Source organism: Pygocentrus nattereri, chromosome 29, assembly GCF_015220715.1.
Source record: "Pygocentrus nattereri isolate fPygNat1 chromosome 29, fPygNat1.pri, whole genome shotgun sequence".
NCBI lineage: Eukaryota > Metazoa > Chordata > Actinopteri > Characiformes > Serrasalmidae > Pygocentrus > Pygocentrus nattereri.
The window spans coordinates 6274681-6290657 of NC_051239.1; the positions used below are offsets into that span (position 1 = coordinate 6274681).

General features: G+C 42.9%; 1 protein-coding gene across 2 annotated transcripts in view; it reads left to right on the forward strand.

Annotated features, from left to right (window-relative positions):
- Positions 1-2766: 2766 nt before the first annotated feature.
- Positions 2767-15977, forward strand: part of rassf2a (Ras association domain family member 2a) — a 31876-nt gene continuing 18665 nt past the window's right edge. The window contains exons 1-2 of one of the 2 annotated variants that reach the window (XM_017719944.2): positions 2767-2887; positions 14296-14450. The gene's annotated coding sequence lies outside the window, so the exon portion shown is untranslated. Of the gene's footprint in view, positions 2888-2943; positions 3438-14295; positions 14451-15977 lie in introns of those variants that run through there. The other variant, XM_037536249.1, reaches the window with a different exon arrangement.

Sequence of the window (15977 nt, forward strand, 5' to 3'; positions counted from 1 at the left end):
AGAGAAACAGATGGACTACAGTCTGTAACTGTAGAACTACAGAGTGCAGCTATACAGTAAGTGGAGCTGATAAGATGGACAATGAGCATAGAAACGAGGAGGTGGTCATGATGTTGGGCCTGATCGGTGTATTTTCTGCAGTACAGAGCTCCGTATAAATGCAGGCTGAAGCGGCTGATCTCCCATAAAGTCATGCGCTCTGTTTTCCACATTGTGGAGCAAACTCATCGCTCACTCTCCTCTTTGTGTGTCTGGGGCCACCGTGTGTCTCTGACCGTGACTGTGTGCTTTAATGAGATTACCCACACTCTGTCTGCCCCCACTCCGGTCCAGCCACAATGGGCTGCGAGTGAGCAGATGCTGCTTCTGCTGAATAAGGACTCAGCAGTGGACTCGAGTCTGGCACACACCAGTCTTGCTGTAGAGCAATTTAAAAGCCTGTAAAACAGTAAAAAGTTCCACTGCTGAGTTAACAAGCTCAGCTGCATCTGTCCAAATGGCTCCCACTGACTTCAGAGTCTCTTTAAGGGAGTCCCCAACCTCCTTAGATCCAGTGGTGGTCAGTGTTTGTGACAAATCCTACATAAAACTGCTCTTGGGTTGAAGTTTCACTGCCTATTTTTGCGCTTCACACTCTTTTCTAGCTGTCCAGCAGCTCACCAGGAGGTCAGACTGGAGGTTTTATGGTTAAAAAGGAGAAACACTTCAGTTTGCCCTGCAGGACAGAAAGGGTTCTGATCAAACGGGATTCCCTCATTTACTATCCAGCTGAACAAAGGGGTGTTAAAGCTGCGCGCTGATTGGCTGATCGGAGCGTCTGAAAACAACAGATGGAACGCTGCTGGTGTTCAAGCGCCTCATTTGTTTTCCCACCCGTTTTCCGACAAGCCCCGCCCCCTGCTCTACGATTGGGTACCGCGCCGCGACTCCGGTTCTGCGATTGGTTCGTATATCTCCGCGTCCTTTCACAGTGAGTATACTTAGAACCACACCAGATCAAAGAACCGGGTTGTAGCAGGATTAAGATTCTTCTCTACACTCTTAAAAGAGGGTTCTTTAAAGGGTTCTTTGGTAAAGGCAAGGTTTCTATCTAGAACCACGAGTTCTACATAGAGCCATTTCATGCTTAAATGGTTCTTTGCGTGGTGGTTATTAAGACTGATTGAAAAGGTTTTATTCAGAACCTTTTTTAAAAGGTTATAGCACCAAACAGGGTTCTTGTTGCAAGCTTGTCAGCATAACAATGGCAGAACCCTTTTTGGTGCTACATAGAACCATTTAGAACACATTCTCCATCAATGTGAACCATTTCACCATGCAAAGAACCATTTAAGCATGAAAATGGTTCTTCACGTTGATGGAGAATGTGTTCTAAATGGTTCTATGTAGCACCAAAAAGGGTTCTGCTGTTGTTACATGCTTGACATCATAACAACATAGAACACCTTTTGGCACTACATAGAACTGTTTTCACATTCTCCATCAGTCTGAAGAACCACAAGGCAAAGAACCCTTAATGCATGCAAGTGGGTCTGTATAGAACTTACGGTTGTAAATAGAGCCATCGCCTTTATTAAAGAACCCTTGTAGAACCCTCTTTTTTAAGAGCGTAGGAATGGAAAACTTGTGTATTGTTCTTCAAAGAACCTTTTTAAAATGGTTCTATATAGAACCACTCTTGTCAACGGTGAAGCTCTGCTACTCTTCATGTTCTTCAAGGGTTCTTTGGTGAAGACAGTGGCTAAACATAGAACCATGACAGCATAAAGAACCATTTGAATGCAGGCATGGTTGTTTGCATGATTAAATTGTTCTTCTCCATAATGTGAACCCTGTTGTATATGGTTCCTTGAAGAACCTTATAAATATGGGCCTATGTAATGCCAAAAAAAGGTTCTAAAAGACCTTGTTTGCTAGACCCTTCAGAGTAGATTCTCAGAGGACTCTTTAGTATCCTGGTTCTTTCCACTGCACCCTCTAAAAAGGTTCTTTGTTAAAGAGAGTAGCCAAATGTGGAACCAAGACAACTCAAAGAACCAACCGAATGCATTGATGGTGGCTGAACAGTTCTTCTCCACCACTGGAAATCTGCTGGGTGTGGTTCTTTAAGGAGCCTCATACAACAAAAAAAAGTTCTACTTAACAATTAAAAGGGTTCCACTACTGTTACGAGTCACAGAACCCTTTTGTACTCTATAGAACCCCTTTTTGCTAAGAGTGCAGAACTGGGCTACATGCTTTAAGAACCTGGTTCTTTAAGGGTTCTTTAGTGAAGGCAATGGTTCAAGTTCAGAACCATGGGTTCTGTATGTGTTTAAATTGTTCTTTGCGTCTTCGGTCAGACATATATAGCTGTATAGCTGTTACGTAGCGATATATAGGTGTTATATAGTGTTATACAGCCACGGAACCTTTTTAAAGAACCCTTTTTAAGCGTGTAGCGGTTCACGTTCTGCTCCGGAACGCGTTGCGATGCCGTTTGCTAACCAATCCTGGCGCGGGAAGGCGGAGTTATCGTGGCCTGGGCGGGGCGTTGCGTCTCATCCGCCAATCCCGGCGCAGGAGGGCGGGGTTTGTGAATGCGGGTGGGGAAAGCAGCGCTCCCCTTCATTCCCGATTGTTCAGAGGTCGCGTGGACTGGATGCGGGGAGCGCGAGGGTCGAGCGCGCGCTGGTTCCGTATCAGACAACAAACGTTCGGAGCGTCGACGTCAGAGTTAACGGTACATCCGCGAGCGGCTGAACGCGGCGGCGGCGGAGGAGGAGGAGGAGTCGGAGGAGGAGGGAGGCGGGGGGCGGAGCTTCGGAAGGAGAAGCTGCGGCTCGAGCCTCTGAGCGTCGTGACGACGGAACGGTCGCGCTTGACAACAACGGAATCCGCGCGCGGGGTGAGTGGAGCGGCGTTAGCCGAGTTAGCTAACTAACGACTTCAGCTCAGCTCTGTTTACACGCCGTTGTTTGTTTGTTTGTTTGTTTTCTGTATTCGTCCCGTATTTCTTTGTGCTGTTCTCCAGAGACTGAACCGCCGGTGTGTGCCAGTATTAGCCTGTCTGCGGTGTGTAACAGGAGCATATAGTCGATACGCCGCTTAGATTACTGGGAGAAAATGTTACCGATATCAGTTTCTTCGGCTCCTCGCTGGACACGCAGGGCACTAGAAGCCTCTCTGAATTACCCGTGCAGTTCACTGAAGAGGCAGCAAGGAGCCGCATGAGACTCGCATGACTTTACTCCCGCTCTCCTCGTTGGTCCTGTCCGTCCACATGTGCTCCTGTTACCTAATTAGGAAAGACTCTGCCTGCTCTGGCTCCACCGAGGGCTGCGTGCTGCTCTGAACTGGTACCATCTCTCTCCATCACATTTCAGTGCTCTTCGTGCTCCAACACACCCTGTGTGACTCGACAGCGATCTTGGTGATGAGCTGATGAGGCTGAGCAGGTAGGATCAGGGCAGGTCTGCACACTTGGAGGGGCCTAAGTGGCATCCTACTTGGGATGTCACTGGAGCTGGGCAGTAGGGCAGTATTTATTTACTTAGTCACTTGCCAGCTGCGCGTTTGTTAAAGAGACAGTCATTTGTGCTGCTTCGCTGGATTCAGTGCAGCACAGTGTGTGAAATATTGAATAGTGATCATCTTCATAACCATCAATCACAATCAATCAACGTATTATCAGGTGTCAGAAAAAAACAAACGTGGCACGTCCTGAAGTGTTGTGATGTTGCGTCTCGTCCACCTCCATGTGTCGCCCACTTCAAACCGAGCAAGACGTTTTTACTCGGTTCATTTTGGTGAAGTCTGTACTGATATTAAAAACGTTAAAAAGTACATGCTCATTCTGTAGTTGGTGCCAGTGTCAGGAACTCGGCGTACTCACTTTAGGCCAGGGGTGCAGCACAGTTTGGTGGTTTACCTGCTCCAACACACCTGGTTACACTCATCTGTTAATTGGCAGGTCTAATGGGTGTGTTTCAGTAGGGAAACCTCAAAACTGAGCCCTCCAGGACCGGAGTTGTGCACTCCTGCATCAGGCGATCTGTAGCACGTTTGAGCCAAAACGTTTGATCCAGTTCACTTGACTCGTGTTGTCTGGGCCCATTTAAAGAGATGGGCTCAGGCACGGTTCAGTTGGCCTCGGGCACGGGACGAGTCCAGTGTGATCACTAACCGTGCCTGAGCATGGAACTCAGACATGATGTCAATGATGCGACTGTCCCCTTTATGATTCATTTGAGAATATTTGGGTTAATGATGGGTCTGGTTCTCGCCTTATTGAAGTAAATCTATAACGTGTGAGCAAGTTGTGATGATTTAAGTGCGCTCAGGCCCAGAATGTTAAGTGTGTGTGAGTGCAGGCCAGCAGGGGTGGTGGACAATCATGCTCGGCCACAGTACAAGGCAACCAGACCTAAGTAGTGTCCCAGTTCAGAGGCTGCATCCTTTGGAGGCTGCATTTGAAGCCCGATTGCGTCATAGTGGCACAAGTAGGCTGTCCCATTTTAAAGCTCGTTCATATGCGACCAAGAAATGTGTCCTTCTTTTCCATGGCAACGAAGGATCCAACAGGTGGATCCTTCTCCAGCCAGCACGTCCCAAAGTTTATTGCATGCCGCTGAGCAGCAACGTGGCGGCTGAGGTGTGCCCTTTAAATGGAAGTATTTAGTTTAAACTGCGTTGAATAGCTAACGATACAAACAGCTGCTGCCGGAACAAAGTCTCCAAAATGGTAACTTTACACGAGAGGGAAAAACACACTCTACTTTTAGTGTAAGTCAATGGAACCAGAATTTTTTCCTAGTCATTTTGGGTCGTTTCTCTTGGTCCATTCATCATGGAATTTACACACAATGTAAAGGCCAACAGGCATTTTTAAATGATGTTAAAAACAGAAAAACGACAAAAATGGAGATATAAGGTTTTGCTCCGACAGCGGCGAAATGTTGAAAAAGCCAGTGTGGTCTTAAGCAAAACTGAAGTTTTGTTTTGTTTATTATGTATATAATTTGCGCAGAGCTGACCTCGTTTCAGTTCAGCCTTCGCGGGTCTACGCGGCCTTTGAAGCCTATGCATTCATAGACCGTATCCTTTGAAGGATCCAGACTGATGGCGTGAGATTTACATCCGAGATTTAGTCTATGACAGAAATGAATGCCGTTTCCAAAAATCGTGGCTGTTGCATCCCGTTGAAAACTAAAATGCCTCGATACATTTTGTGCATATTTTCCCCAGAATGTCACTGGATCCTTTGAATTGCGAGATAATTTGACTCCTAAACCACCTACAGTGCTGCATAGAAGCTACAAGCAAGCTAAAAGTAGGTCTACTATTAAACTTTAGCGTTGTTTTACATCAACCGCAGCTACTCAAACTGCAGCCTAAAACTGACAAAGCCTCAAAACTATCACATTTGACACGTCTTTCTGGTTTGTTTGGGATATTTTGTTGAGGTTTCCAGTCTTCTGATGTCAGTTCTGTGCACTTCAGTGTTAGCTCATATTTAGCCTAAAGCAAGTCATATTTCAGCTCCTCATAATTCAGAGGATCCTGCTGCGTTCAGAGGAAAATGTCCATAACTGCTTTGGAACGTTTTCACCACTGTTTATTCCTGTCAGAGAAAAACCGATTCCTAATATAGACGCAACACCCAACACAGAAAGAGGACCCGACTTCGGAGGTCCATTGCTGTGGGTGAAAGAGCAGGAAAATGCTAAAATGTGCAATATATAGAGACTCCAGGGACAGAGTTGAGAAACACTGGACTGAGGCGGCTGTCTGGTGATATTACATAACGGCTGTGGTTCCTGCTGATGATCTACCCAAACCTCCCTGTCAGATTCCTCTAACGTCAAGGCTGACAAGCTTGGTGGTGAGCTTTCTTTAGAACCGTCATGCTGATCCTGATGGAGACAGGGCTCCAGCTTTCATCAAAAACAGGTCCAACTGCGATTCTGGGTTTCATTACCTTTAATTTACTCGTTATGATTAGCATATGCTAGCTCTGGCAGCATGTAGCTGGATCACACTCACAGAGGAGAAGATAACTGCCAGATCAGGCCCTTCTATTTTCCATTGTGCGGATGCCGAGAGAGCTGTGTTTGTGTTTCTATCTGGCATTTCATAAATCCTCAGGGTCCAGAGAAGTGCATGGCGGAACGCTTGTGAGCAGGCGAGCACATTTGGGAAGTGGTGTCACACGGCAAGCTGCTAAACTCATGTAAACGGGGGAAGGAAGAAAAAGAGGAAAGGGGGCCGACTCCTGGCATTGGTGGACAAAGCCTGTTGTTTGGGTCATAAGTGTTTTCAGTGTTGTCATGACAATGTGAACAATAGCCAAGTGAGCGGAGTTCGGGAGGTGATGCTGACAAAGAGGCGGGGGATACGGGATGTATATGTATGGAGGGCAAACAATCATTGGCCAGTACCAAGGGGTCACTGAGTGACCGCTGGAAAACAAGGGAAAAGCTGATGGACAGCATTGCAAGTGTTCATTAAAGAAGAAGTATGATGGTTCTTCAAGGGTTCTATATAGAGCTATGAATAGTTTGCATGATTAAAGGGTTCTTTGCATAGTGAAAGTGTTCTTCAGATTGGTGGGGAATGTGCTGTAGATGGTTCTATACAAAACCTTTTTTGGAAAAGGGTTCCATATGGCACAGAAAAGCGTTGTTCTATTGGTACAAGCTTGACATTGTAACAATAGAAGACCCCTTTAATGATGAAGGGTTCTGTGAATATGCATGGTTCTGTATAGAACTATTGTTGTACTAAAGAACCCTTGAAGAATCATAATTTTTAAGCGTTTGGGAATGTTTTTTTCACTTCACACCGCCATACATCACACTTTTCTCTCTGAAAAAATGGAAGAAACGGTTGTTTCTATATATGAACATCTGAATGCGAAGCAACCTCCGTTTCGTGCTACACTGCAAGTCATGTTTGCATTGATCGCTATCCCACAAACCCTTGTGCATATTTCCGCTGCTCTATGAATAGAGGCGAACTTTTAGATGACAAATTGACATGCAGTGTACACGCACTGTAACAACCACAGCTCGCTACTGTACCGGGTGATTCACAAAGATTCATCCGACTTCAAAGCCCCATATTTTTAAACCGTGAGGCGTTTAGGAACCAATCACAATCCAATTGTAAGAGGAGGTCATAGAGTTTCTGACCGTCACTGGAAGACGGCTCCCTTCAGTCTGAGAGGAGATGAGACCCCTGAGCAGAAAGCGTTCTGCGGTCTCCACTTCAGTAAGAGTGAATCCGTCATAACTGTGCATCGTGATATTCGTGGTCAGTGAAGCTCCAGCAGCTCAAAGTGTTCATCGTTGGTTCCACAGCACTGGACGATCTCCGAAATCCCACTGAAAGAGCCGTGAGTGCAGCGTCACCCGACACGCTCGATCCGGTATGGGATGAGTTTGACTGTGGTGTTGATGTCGTCCGTACAGCTGGAGGAGGTTCAGACTGAGACCTTGTATTACATAATAAACTTTACGCTCATTTAAACCGTTTACAGTTCACTGCACTGATCTGTGATGATTTACAGGTGAAATAAATCACTTTGAAATCGATGAATCTTTTTGAATCACCCTGTATTAAATACGTATTTATGTAAATGTAATAAGAATCTAAGCTTTATCTTAAAGCTAACCTCGATCTCATCAACCAGTTTCAAAGCTTACAAAGTTGGGCCCAGACTTGTTCTGTCTGGTTTTCTTACAAAGTCAGAAAACTGTGTCCAAAAAATGCACAAAAACCTTCCCCACACATGTGAAAAGGATCTGTAGCAGTAAAGCAGAGCATGGTAAAGAGACAGAAGCCAAAACGAGAGAGGGAGAAACGGTGGAAAGCAGTGATTAGGGAAAGTTCATGTGGGTTGACTGCATACGTTGCAGTGTGAGCCGGAGTGCTTGGCTGCCGCCGGTCTGCTCCACTTCCACCGGCTGCTCCAATAAACTCCCCCCCAGACGCACATGTGCCCCTGGAGAACGTGGGACTGTGAGAACTGCTTCTGAAAACAGGGCTGATGAAGTTTCAGCACTATAAATCAATCCATTGTAAATACAATTAGGATTCATGTGTTTCTCTTTGGGCCACGCAGCGCTCAGAACAGAGTCAGCATACAGAGAAATAACCCTGGGCTTCTACTTCATGCATTTTTCACACGTCTCCTGGCTTACATGACGGCTCAGAGGAGGGTTATGTAAGTGTGCGAAAGTGCAAGATTTGAAAAGAAATGCACATTGAACGTCTTCACACAGCAGAGAGTCGAGAGAATAATGTTGTTAATTTATTCTGACGATGGCCCAAATACAGGCAGATAATACTGCACACGTTTCAGTCGAAAAAGTGACGGTGAGATCATTTTATTTGCATATATTTGCATATATCTTTATCATTATAGTAGAGCTTTATTTCCATAACTGCAGCCATGCAGTTATTCCAAAGTATTTCCATCTGCATTAAAGATTAAAAGGCCAATAAAGCTGATGAGTGCTTTGCTTCCTGTGAGCAACGCTGAAGAGCAGTGAGCAGGTTAGGTCAGGCCAGGACAGCAGACCCGCACAGGAATGGTGCTTCAGACAAATGGACAAACTGGTTCTGATTTCAAAATGTTTATTATTTTCTAGCCTTGGATCCACCAGTTGGGACAGTCGTCTCAGCTTGTTTCTGTACATGCAGACAGCTTACGAAGTTAGATAAGATGTTCCTGATGGTAACGCAAGGACAGGGACAAAGTGTAGCACCAGGCTGCGACCCTCAGAGTCAGACAGAGTCAGTGAAGCAAAGATACTTTCTCTAGACTGACAAAGCACTTCTTGTAAGTCGCTCTGGATAAGAGCGTCTGCTAAATGCTGTAAATGTAAATTTCAATTCCGCATACAGTTTGGCCCAAAAGTCTGAGAGCACTCATTTAATACAGAGTTTTCATTACAAATAATATTAGCAGCAGATTTATAATAATAATAATAATAATAATAATATTATTAACAGTAGATTTTCTTACTATGTGTTTTTTTTCCTTTGGACTTTTGACTCCATTGTAACTTGTATTGACTGAAAAATCCATTTTAAATGGGAATTTTCTGTATTATTCCATTATTATGATGTAAACCAAGTAATTCAGAGCATTTGATGCGAACTGGTTAATTGTAGAGAAACTTGCTGACTCTTTTATAGCTATTTTATTTATGTAAAAGCTCCAACACGTGTCTTCTGAGCTTTCCTATGTAATGTTGATGTTGATGGCAAAATATTGTAATAAAATTGTAACACATTTACAAGTTTTATTACAAGTTCTCTTAAAATGTCCTGCATGAATCTGTATTGTTCTACACAGCTCTCATGTTCATCTTTAGACTATATACTGTCATTGTTTGACCTCCACTGCTATATATACTATCTGTATTGTCTAAAACTGCACGTTTTGTAACTGATATGCTTGGACCCCTATCATAACCTGTGTCTCCTAAACCTCCTAAGCATATCTATTGTGTATCTGAAGACCAAGGCCTTGGCCCCGTATCAGAGACTAATTGCTCTTATTGTGCATCTTCAGCTTTGACAGGCCTATATATAAGTTATGAAATATTAAAGCGGTAGGGCACTGTTCTGGGCTGATTGCTATTGAATATTTTATCATGCTATGACGGAACGTAGCAAGTGGTGTGTGAGAAACTTGTGGGAGCGGCAAGGAACACTTGGTTAGGTTCTCACATCGCACACCTCTCACACTCAGATGAACTTGAATGAGCAGAGCGGGTGAAAAGATGCCCGTGTTGATAAGAAGGTGACCCTATTGTGTTTCTTTTTGTGGAAGGATAATCAGTTTGTGTTCTGGTGATGAACTGAGGAAAGCCATTATGATTGCGAGCCATTAGAGGCCCTCATGGAACTTCTGGAAAGCGCTCGTGTGTGTGTGTGTGTGTGTGTGTGTGTGTGTGTGTGTGTGTGTGTGTGTGTGTGTGTGTGTGTGTGTGCGCGCATCTTAAGTGGGTCTTGAACCAGAGCTTTATTAGTCCTCACTTAAATAAACTGCATGATAGACTAGATTATAATCAATAAGAATGATTATAATCGATAATCAATAAGAATTATTATAATCGATAATCAATAAGAAAGTGTACATATACTTCATCTGTGTACTGGTCAGGGCTGGAGACTAGGGGCTGTATTTACTAGTATTTACTAGCCATTGAGTCATCATTACCACACAAAAAAGGTCTGGATGTCAGTGAAAAGTATTTTGTTAGTAGCTTGCTAAGCTTGCTGGAGTGGCAGCTGCACACAGAAGTACACAGATTGTCTGAAGTAAACTGGATGCTAAAATCACCACAGCTCTCAGAATCTCACCTCTCGGCTGCGGCTCTGGCCTCGGCTGGCCTCTAAGGCGATGTTATCAGATATAGTCAATGATGGACAAGTAACCCAATGGTGATGTGTACAAGGTGATAACTGACGTTTTGGTAAAAGAACTGAGAGAGAATTAGAATTTTACTTAGGATTTTACTAATTTACTGTTAAACAGCTTGAAAAATATGCTGTGAAACTGGGGTTCACGTTTAAGAAGTGTGCGGGCTCTCATCAGTAGTTGGCTTCACATAGGGAGAGAGGTTTGTTAAGAAACTGTCTGCGTTATTTCTCTCTGCTGTGCACTGTAAGGTTAGCTTTACCAGATTCCGCTTAAATCACTTTATGTGAACGAAATCTAAATGAATGCCGACGTGCTTTGGAGCTTCAGCTCACCTCACAGTGATTTACTGCCTTAAAAAATAAGGTAAAATGACAAAGTTAGTGTAGAGCAGCTGACTTAACTCTAACCTGGAGAGAAAGTCGCTCCAATCATCTTCTACAGCCATGTACAGTATTTTCTGTACAGATTTAAGTGTCTCTGTGGTCAGTCGAATTAGGAAAACGCTGCTGTTACAACAGAAAATGTTTATAATGTGGAAAGAGCGTAGACGTAACTTTGGTTATCATTTGCAGTATGACGTTATTAGCACACAAGTAGCTGTGAATCTGCAACAGAAGAAGCTCAGGATCACACATGTTTGCAGTAATGTTTACTGAATTGACAGGTGAAGTTGTTCTGAAGACACTGGGTTACTCAGTATCATATTGTTTAATATGTGCATTTTATCAAAGAATATTGTTAAAACAGTCAATATTAAAAAACAAAATCGGCTGAAATAGAATAAAAAGTAGGTCAAAGCTGCCACAGAGAGATTTGTGTTGTTTTTGTTTTTGGCTGGGGTGATATAATCAATAATTGCGATTTTTTAGACGGAAATATTGTGCTAATTATTTTTAGATATCCCCCAGGCTTACTCTGGTCTGTTCACTGTCCAATGGGAAATAAATGACTGTTTATCAAGCCAAATGGTAGTAGCAAGTAGTGGCTATCTACTCACCAGTGAACCTTGTAGAGTGGGATATAAATTTGTTCTGAAAACTGCAGTAATAATGAATGAATAAATATGGCTGGGGAGAATGATAAATAACGATGATTGTAGTTTTAAAGATACATTTAAAAAATACAATAATTATGCATTAAAGCTGCACTGTATAAGATTATTTTTGTTAAAAATTGGAAGAAGTAGCCTGAAATAATCATTTAGAAGTCAGAGCGCCAGGTCAGTTTTTTAGGACCTTGTAGTCTTTACATATCAGCGTCACACACACAAGCTCAAAAAGACGGTTCAGCTTGATCTTTAGATCTCAAATGCAAAATCAACAAATATTGATGAAGATATGATGACAATAATAGTGATGACAAAACATTCACATCCTCAGAAGACACGTTCTCAGGAGAACTCCGTTTAGACTGAGTTCTCCTAAAATATTCTTTTGAGCACACTCATAATCATCAGATTCATCCACTTGGGGAAGGGGTCTGAAGGGCAAATGATGTTACAGTAGCCACGTTTACATGCAGCCTAATAATCCGTTAATAATCCTACTAATAGCCCATCGGAATAGAGTACATCCATGTAAACACCTCAGTCGGAATAGTCTAGTCCATTTGAGGACATACAATTTCTGTCTGATTGAACGAGGTGGGTAATCCTGTAAATAATCCGTGAAATGGAAGAATAATATCCGTGAATATCATAGTGAAAGTTTATACCGTTCAACGCAGTGGAGCAGAAACTGGTCTGCAGAGGAGACGAAGTTCATGCTCTGATCTTTAAAAGACGGCAGTGGGACGGACGTCCAGCTTGTGTGTCTCAGAACACGACGTCTTCCTCTTGGCCTTCTTTAATAAGGACATGTGAAGGACGTTTTCCTGAGGCTGACATCATTTTAAAGTAATTAAATTGCGCCAACTCGAAACTCATTTTGCTCAGACTGGATCTGACATGATGTTCGCTGTTATGGTGATGTTTACTCGAAGTGGTTCTCCATGCATACGTGTCATTTTGTATCTGATTATTTGCAGTGAGCATGTAAACAAAGATTTTCCATCAGATTATTGAATAACGTGAATATATTGCTATTACAGATTAAGACTGAGGTGTTTATGCTCATTCAGATTGGTAAATATCTTTGTGTATAAACACAGCATTCATATGTGTGCAATTACACATTTCCACCAGAGAGGTCTTCAAATCCCCAAATTTTACATAGCACAGTATGTTTCACTCTCGCATTAACATGCTGTGCCCTGCTGTTATCATTAGTGTGTGTGTGTGTGTGTGTGTGTGTGTGTGTGCGCGCGCACTCCCAGGTGTCAAGCATGTGCTGTATTGTGCTGCCTCAGTGTTTTTCTCTGTATGCATTTGGTGTGTGAGACAAAGAGAAAGACCGAGAGAGAGAAGTGGGTACAGTGCTGAGCAAAAGTCAGAGTCCAAGCTTTGTTCCTTTAATTTCCAGTAAAAATGCCCACTAAGTACAAGTTTTTCATTTTTCAGAATGCGGTGGAAAAGCAGAAACTGTATGTACACACAGAAGCTTCAACAACTAAATATAGAATCAACATTTTCATTATTTTACTTTACCTTTATTACAGCTTCCAGTCTTGTCAAGAGACTCACTTTCAGCTTTCAAATCTGCAGGGATATTTTCCACACCTCCAAAGTTCAACCGGCTGCCTTTTCTGCTTCTCATGATCCAAATAATCCCAAACACATTCACTGGTGTTGAGCTCTGGACTCTGGGGTGGTCAGTCCATTGTTCAGCTTATTTGTTTGATGTGTCCGTCTCATTTTCTCACTTATCAATTCAATTCAATTCAAGTTTATTTGTATAGCGCTTTTTACAACAATTTTGACCCGTCCTCCTCTGGTCAAACAGTGTTTACAATTTAGTAAGCTAAATACCAAATAAAAGCTAAGAGGGTCTCTGTTTGAACACTGGATGGTAAAGCTTTAGAAACTGCACTGGTAGAGGCAGTCTCTGACTGAGGCAGTCTCTGACTGAGGCAGTCTCTGACTGAGGCAGTCTCTGACTGAGTCTTTATGAAAAGTGGGAGTGAGCTGAAATGGTCCCATCCTATCTCAATGCTGGTACATCTGGATGGCACAGTGATGTAATTGAGGGTGTTGCAGTTGGCACAAACGAACAGGAGAGCAGGTTGGTGATGGTGAGGAGGAGGCCCTGATGGTCAGTCTTCAGCAGGATGGGAGGGCAGTCATTATCTCAGGAAGGGTAAAGAGACAAAATTAGTTCTGGTCAGGAGAATGACTGTAATAAATATGATTTCCCCCAGAGTGTGGTTGGTCAGTCCAGCAGATAACTATAACAGCATAAACTAAAAGGAGAGAACCAGAAGCTAACATAGATATGAGAGAACCCTGAGACACTGGGATCCCCCCCACTCCACCGTCAACAAACCTGTGTGATCGCCTGAAGTGGTGGGCTAATAGTGTCTTCTCACAGTGGAAGGATGGGCAGAAACACCTGTGGTGGGGACAGTTTCGGTGGTCTTGCATGGTTGTTAGGAGTCCCACTTCAATCATTTTTGGAACTCCAGTTTTGGAAGCTCCTATTTTTTTCATTTGCTTATGCAAATGAATTGTCTTTTTGACAGAAAAATAAATGAAGGGTGGTCTCTGACTTCTGTACAGAGAGAGAGACAGAAGCTATGACACAAATAGAGAGAGAGAGAGAGATACAGTCAGTAGAGTGGCTGTGCTGTGTGAGGTTCAGCAGCAGCACTATTAAGGAAATGTGAAGTATAATGGGCAGCGTCAGCTTCCTCTGTGAGCAACAGAAAGAGGAAGAGAGGAGCAGAAAGAGCAGCACTTCCCCAATTCTGACTCTCCACTGACTCACTCTTTACCTCCAACACAGACTGACGGACGGCGGAGAACAGCTGGACCTCCACATACACTCACACACACCTGTGGAACGATAACTCAGCCTGAAGAATCTGTCCTGATTCAGAGGGAGGAACAAAACCACACGCTCATACCGCAGAGAGAGAAGTTCTTTTAAGACTGAGAGAGGTATGTGGTTGAAATGTGGTCAGTACATTAAAAATAATACTGTTTATATATAATCACTAATGTAACAAAACTTCATATCTCAGAAATACTAACTTTACAGGATATAGAAAAATAAATCCATAACTTTGATGTGATTTGATGGACATCAGTGGACATGGATCTTTTATTCTAATTAATTTTGGATGTTTTTTACTGGTCCATTAGAGTTTTCTAAATGACAGTGATGCTGTTTAAGTTTTAATGTGTGCAGTTACCCCTGTATGTGTGCATTGACTTGGGCTGAGTCTTAAAATTCAGTACTTTTATGGTGATTAATGACTTCAGTACTGCTGAGTTTTAAAACACTCAGTCATTCCATGACAAACTCCAGTATTTAAGTCGTATAGTATCAGTGAGCCAATAAGCTTGATCCGAAACTTGGTGTCGATATTAAACATTTTGAATGATGTGCAGCCCAGATTTGACTGGCTAATATGATCTGATGTATGATAATACATTGATATCACTGTAGCTTTATATGCTCAAAATAACAAAGCCTTTCAGCTGAGCTGAGAGGAAGAGTTAGAGATAATAATGAAATGAAGCATGACTCAGTTTTCTGCCTGTATTTAGATCTTGACTGAGTTTATATGCTCACCAATAATACAACCATTATCTGATTTCAGCTGTTATCTGATCATTCAAGTGGTTTTGTGAACAGCTCTGATTTCTTAGATTGGATTTCTAGAATTAGTATTCAACCTCAGTAATCAGGTTTATGTAAACCCTCAGATTTGTTTCCTTTTTCTCAGTCGTGTGTGAAACAGCGTGCTATCTTGGAAACGGCAAGCCGGGTTTAACGCAGCACCAATGAAAGAGCAGTAAAACGCTGTTGGAGTGACGCTGAAACAAACTACATGCTTGACGAAATGAAAAATTTGAATATTCAGGGGTGTCGAACTCATCCACTAAAGGGGTAAAAAATCTCAACAAATCTGCAGGCCAGAATAAAAAATGTGCTTAATGCTTCTTATAACCCACATATGTCAAACACAAGGACTTCCCCACTAGCCAGGACTCTTTCCTTCTCACAGTCATAGTATACTTTTTTTTCCTCTTGGGTACACACTTATGGATGGCTATGGCATCGCTGGGGTTCAAACTCACGACCTCCTGTTGGGGTGACGGCTTAGTCCACTGCGGCACTCAGGAACACATGAAGCAAGATTTTGTGTCCATTAATATTTAATACATTGGAGAAAAGGTTTGTTGTTTTAACTTTAAAGCGGGGCATCGTCTCATGTGGTGCAACTATCTAATGATTCGTCCCGACATCAGGAGGTCGTGAGTTTGAATCCCAGCAATTCCCCAAAAGCCCAAGAGGAAAATATGCCAGATGGGACTGTGTGATGGAAGGAGCGCCAGCTGGTGGGGACGCTGAATTAAAAGATGAAAGTTTAGTTTTGTTTGTCTGACTGAGATGCAGAGCTAGAAACAGCAGCTGGGAGAATTTTTGACTCAACTAAGAAGTTTGAGTTGAGTCAACTC